The following is a 6,638-nucleotide window of genomic DNA, read 5'->3' as shown; positions in this document are numbered from 1 at the left end:
CCAGCGGCGATGAAATGGAGGCAAGGGGGAAATTATTATGATTTGGTGAGAAGCTACACGGTGAAGGTGAGATAAGAGTATTTATCTAATGTTTTACTCATTTATTTATGAACTTTCGTAAACAAAGTAAATATGCCAAGATGTTCAAGTTCGTAAATAAAATAAATATTTCCACATGATCAAGTTTTGCGATACTCCTTAAAAAAAAGGTCTGTTATATGTCAGTCTTGGCTAAAGACAATTTTCTGCATATCGTTTTGTCTGCGATATGATTGGTCTAGACAAAACCAAAACAAACTGATTTGGCTAAGAGAGGATTGGGTTCATTGTCTTTCTCGCAAACTTTTTTCTTAACGGCCGTGTTGTAATGCGAAGGGAACGGCAGAACAGAAGTGACAACAAATTGCATAAAGACACCATTGAATTAACCATTGCTGTATTACTGCATTTCAAATCTAATTTTGATGGACATTTCATCTCCATTCTGGCACCCCGCTATGTGTTGTAGGCACACGTACTTTGCTCGCACTGTTTGTTATCGATTCGATCCGTTTCCGGTGAGAGTTGTTGATGGTTGCTACAACGCACATGCCAACCCAATTCGATGAGCATGGTGAGCTAAAACATCCTTTAAATGTCACTGTAGGGTGGAGACAAATATGCACCAGAGAAGCATCATTGCAACAACAGATGCTGCCGCACCAATCCTTGTCTCAATGGAGGGGTATGTCAGGAGATTTGTGACACTCACAGCACCAGGTTTAACTGTACCTGTCCTAACACCTACTCTGGTCAGCGGTGTGAGAAGATGAAATACCTGAGAAGCTGCAAAGACATAGCTAAGAACGGTGCCTCGGCATCAGGAAAATACGACATCTCAAATTCAGTTAATGAACGGTTTTCTGTTTACTGTGACTTGCAGTCTGAACCTGGCTTTGTATGGACGTTAATACAATCGTTTTCCTTTTCCAAGAGAAATACCTTCAATTATGCAGGGTTTGGCAAAAACCTTGAGATTGATATTGAAGAGGGGGAAGTTAATTGGAACGAGTTCCGACTATCCTTATCACAGATGCAGTATCTTGCTAATCACTCCACACATCTGAGAGCAACTTGTAACTTTTCTACGGATGGCCTGCAGTATACGGACTACGCACGCGCTAAGCTAGCAGGTCATGACATTTTTGGTACCTTGGACACTTGCAAGATGTACGAATATGTCAATATCCGAGGAATCAATTGTTCTAATTGCACCGCCCTCACAAAACAAGAGGAAAATGTGTCCTGGCACATAAGGAGTTACGCTAGCATAAAGATGAAATGTGAATTTGATGGAAAACCAGGTGGAGTCTCCGGTGAAAAAAATTTCGGAAGATTTGAAAAAAAAATTCTTTAATCCGGATCACCGCTGCTCGTTTTCTCCTGCTTCTACAACGCAGCATTGGTTTGGAGCTAAATGTGACGAGTAACTTTTTACGAATTTATTTCCTTTCACAAAAGAGGAAAACTTGAACTAAACGTTTAATATTTCAGATGGTTACACTGACCCTTTATCATAGAGGAATGCAGACATGCACAAGAGTGACGTCATAAGCAAGCTTAGACCTCAGATACACAGCGTCCATATTTCAATAATTGAAGGAATTAGGCGGTCTCTGAGCAAACACTCTTTACCTGCACTTTCATCTTTTCATTTAATGTTCAATAGATAATACACTTACATCTTAATTAAAAGTGAAAGGTCGATAAAATTGGCCTTTTTTTAACATTCGTCTTTGAAAACACATTCAGAGCTCACCATTAGTTGATTTATGGAAATTATTTTCAAGCAAGTGACTAATCGTAAGTTCAAATGCTTGTGTTTAGATTCGGAAATGTTTAAATACCTCCGTTCGTTATTAATTTAATAATGACATGTGTTCTCGTCGTAGGGCGACATTTTCTTGACTCGGTCAATCAACCGTTTTCTCTTAACTTTTACTTTTCTTTTCTCTTCTTTGAAAATTAGCTTCGGCTTCGTTAGTTTGATCATTTGTAAAACCAAGCTTTAAGTTTAGGTTTCTTGATTTCGCTTTAAAAAATCCGTAGAGTGAGGAGAAATGGTATTTACTTAGTGACAGTGAGAGGTTAATAATTTCTCCTAGGTGATAAATATGTACAGCTTTGCTTGATTTTAATGTTAGGGACTCGATGCATAACTGTGAGAAGCCCTCAACAGCCTCTCTTTGACAATGACTAAGGTACTTAAGTGCTTCGTTAGGATCACTGCTTACTTAATAACATTACACATTTGTTCTTAAAACAATTTTTGAAATGTTCAAAATGTAGGAGATGAAGTAGGTATAGTAGTTGGATCAGATGTTTGTCAAGAGAAGCACCAGTGAAGTGTAAAGGTCATTCAGGATTGTTGTACATAATGTGAGACATCATCTTATTTTCCCCTCAAAAATGGTATTCGAATTGCGCGGCCAAAGTACCATTTGACAAAAAAAAACCGCTGACGTCACTTTGGTAACATAAAATTGAATTCAGTCAAATTCGGCAACGAGGGCGATATTGTGTTGCTGGTGCCCCGGCTCAGACCAGCAAAACTGTCAGAATCGATCGTTCCGGCACCGGGCATAGAATGTTTCAGTTCCCGAAGGTTGTGAGAGGAAAATAGGTGAAATTTGTCTGCAGACAAAGACACGATCTTAACGATCCAACTTGGCCGTAAACGTCGCTTTGTTGGGCAAATTTTGAAGAATTATGCTATGAGCAAAACTTGTCCATATTAAACAGCATGATGGAGACCCAAGGGATGAAGATGAAGCGCTTTTTGAGAAACGACACTGTGCCAACCAGGGACACTAGTTTTGTGCGTGGTGTAAATTAAATTTGAGTGTTTCTGTACCGTTTCCTTAAATTGTTTTCCTATTTTTTTCTTTGCATACTAATAGTGCTTAAAAAAGTCATTCCAAACATTCAGCTCCTTTAATATACAAATAACCTGAAAGAAACCCAGTTGAAATATCATCAAAGGTGGCGGATACAAAAGTAAGGAGGTTGCGTGACGTAATTTCCAATTGGACTGTTTCTCAGTTTTTGAACCTTTGCATTTGTGGACTCCTATATAGAGAGTTCAGTCAAAAATAAAAAGAGCTGGAGCCGGATCGACCGTCATTCATAATTCGTGTTCAACTGCCTCTTTTAACTGTGGCAAAGTCAATTCCTCTATGGAAACGAAGAAAATATTTCAATAGCGAGAGAATGAGTTTTGTCACCTGGCTGTGAGTATCTAGTGAAAGACAATTTAAAGATTAAATCACTATTCTAAAGGCTATTGGCGATCTCCTTTGTCTGTCTCTGGTCTCTACCGCTTCTTGTTATGAAATTACTTGTTTTTTTTTTGTGATCACTATTCTAAAGATAATTAAAAGACACATTGCGACGTATATCCTCCCACGAATTTAAAAAAAGAAAAAAAGGCTATTAAGACACTTCTGAGGAGTACTATACGAAAATCAAAGTGCTCTATGAGCAAACTCGTGAATTGACACATGATTTCTTGGATTATGTTTAATGTTATCTGGTTTAGGGAATTTTGTGGTTGAATGTCGTATCTAGAGTACAAGCAGTAGTTCAGCGTTCGCTAATGTAGCAAAGAAACAAAGTAATTGAAATTGAAATGATCATGCTATTACATTTGACAAGGGTGGATGATGTCATATGTTTTAAACGTCTATCATTTTTGTTTCTGGTTCAAAAGAAAAGGTTGGAAGTAAATGTGGGTGAAAAGTGAAATTTACTGTCTATCATTGTAAAAATTAGAAAATCAGGGCAATACTGTCTTAATGAAAACATTAACGATTCGCTCTTTATCAAATGAGACAAACGGGAACGAGTTTTGAGTGATATAACTAAGCCAAGACTGCCACCGTCATTTTGGATCTCCGCCTGGGTAGATTTTAGTCACGTGCTAGGCAACGTATAATCAATAACAAGATAGAATTTCATTTCAGGCCTATTTATCAATTTTGTGGTGTATAACTTTCGCACTTTAGTACGTAATACGCATTTTGAATCTTCAAATTGTCTTGAACCTTAAAAGAAAATTGTTCGTTAAAAATTCACCGAAAATCGGTAGCTAAAACTGTTTGATTAGGCGTTATATGATTTTCGTGTTTACTTGTAATTTCGTCAGTCGCCGGCATCTTTTGTTGCTTCACACAGGAAAAACACACGATACGAAACGTAATGATCGATTTTGTCCTCAATCTCACGCCATAACAGAAAAAGCTTTTGAACATCTGTAAACTCCGTGCGCTTCGCAGTAAGTGATATTTTCAATGAATCTTCGGATTGTTTTCAAATTCAAGGATTGTGAATTACAATTTTATGAAAAACGAAGGTTGTTCTGTTATTTCAGTGTGAATCCTAGCATACCTGCCAGTCGCTGGCGCCGCTTGTTGAAACTAAAACGAAAAAAAAAACACTCTTTTAAGATTATCATTGGCTTCTTTTTCACCCCACCACTATTCTTAGCAACAAAGGTCGCCATTTCGTTTGTTTATTGCTCGCCAAAAACTATCAAATGCACTCAAAAGCCTAAAATCGAAAAAAAGTTTACAGGAATCAACCAATCGAGCGAGCGAATGTTATTCCCCACCTCGTATCTATAACTCGCTCTTGCGCATGCGCGCTATTCACGAGTTAAAAGGAATGTAGACAAACACAAGAGCTACGTCGTAGGCAACCTTAAATACCCAGCATCCATATTTTAATATTTGAATTTTACGTTTTTAGGCGGTCTCTCTGCAAACACTTTTTACCTTGACTATTCATGTGATGTTCCATAGCAAACACTATTGCATTTTAAAGTCAAAAGCTCGATAAAGTCGTCTTCTTTCACATTCGTCGTTGTAAAGTTGATTACTTCCAATCTTTGAAATTTTTGTTCAATGAGAAAAAATCTAAGTGTGAATGAAATGAAAACTTCGTATCATGGAAAGTGCGATGCATCAAAAATCTTATTCGTTCGTTGCGCTCATTCGTTCATTTTTCGTGGTGTATCGCAACCCGTCAATAAAAATCGTTCATACGCACTTTCCATGGAATAATATCTATGTATTCGAGAAAATCCCCCGTTTTCAAAGCTTACTTACACGACGACTTCTTATTTCAAGGAATGCTTTTCCAATTAATTTCTATCGCATCCGTATAAAAAAAATACAGGTATATGCGTGTTCTGAAAAACAAAAGGGAAATTCAAAACTACGAGAAATTGCGAGTAATCGCCTCTTTCTGCTACACACGGGTTTTTTGGTGTAACACGCGTGTGTTTCCCATAAGTTACGAGCACTTAACGCACGTAGGAATGCTGCAATTACGGTCTAAGCAGTGCAAGGCAAAATGGTTATTGTCAACCTGGAGTGATTATGCGCGATATTTTGCCCGATGACTCTTTGCCATTTCGACCACTTTTCAAATCAAGTTGACAATCACTGATTAAACACCTCTGATTTCAAAAGAAACAACCCGTACTTCTGAGCAAGACATTTGCAAATATGATACAAGGTTTTTAAGGCCTTTAATGCTCAGCAAAGTACATTTCCCAAATGAATGGGGCATGCCATAAAAATCTTTGCTTATAGAAACATATAGATTATTTCCAATGGTCAAAATATCATTCAAAGTGGAAGAAGTCCATTCACTGATATATTCTACTTGATGACAAATAATAGCAGTAAGTGATATTGCTACACATTGCTTACCAGCATTTTCACCAAAGAGTGCTTCATTTCCTTAACTGTAGTCTCAGACACTATTATCATTGGATCAATGATATCAAATATCGTAGGGCCAGATTTTCCTCCACATCATTTGCTTGTCTTATAAGCAATGGAATACAAACATTGTAGCACATCATTTGTGTAAACCAATACATCACATGATTCAACATTTTGTATGGTATAACAACTTGTTTCAGTGTCAGCAAATAAAACACATTAAAATAAAACGTCATTAGCATTATATTCCAAAACCGATCCTTAAAACGCGATGAGACATCCTTTATTTTCACGAAATTGTCATGAGATCTGATCCTTGAACGGAATTGTTCAATGGAGATCCCCATATTTACTTGTGTTCTTGAGCGAGCAACAACAACAACAATCCAACTAACTAGAAACTCAGTTTATTAAAATAAATAACACTCTGGACAGTTCAAGGCAAACAATAGTTTCTTTCAGTTTGTGACACTTTGAGACACTCGTGAGACACGTTGCTACACTCTGAGACTCTTTGAAGTGCAACCCGCACAAATATATTCAAGCCGACAAATGTTGGCTTGCGAGAGTACAGTGACTCCTTTCAATCCGACACAACCCGCACCGAAAGTCCAAGCCGATAAATGTTGGCTTGTGAAAGCGTAAAAGCTCCTGTGCAGCCTGCACTGAGCACAAGCCGCGTTTCAGCGTGTTGGCTTGCGTGAAAAAATCTTATGTTATAAACACCTGAAAAAATAACGAAACAAACGCCTCAGATTATAAAAGAAAGAACACAAACCAGGTACACAAACGTAATCGCCTTTCGTGAGAGCTTAACCGTGAAGCTCTCACAACAAAATTGAAAAGTTAAAGCACGCAAAGAACCCGTAA

This window comes from Pocillopora damicornis, chromosome 7 (assembly GCF_964200805.1).
Source record: "Pocillopora damicornis chromosome 7, jaPocDami1.2, whole genome shotgun sequence".
NCBI classification, from domain to species: domain Eukaryota; kingdom Metazoa; phylum Cnidaria; class Anthozoa; order Scleractinia; family Pocilloporidae; genus Pocillopora; species Pocillopora damicornis.
Note: the sequence above shows the minus strand (reverse complement) of the source record.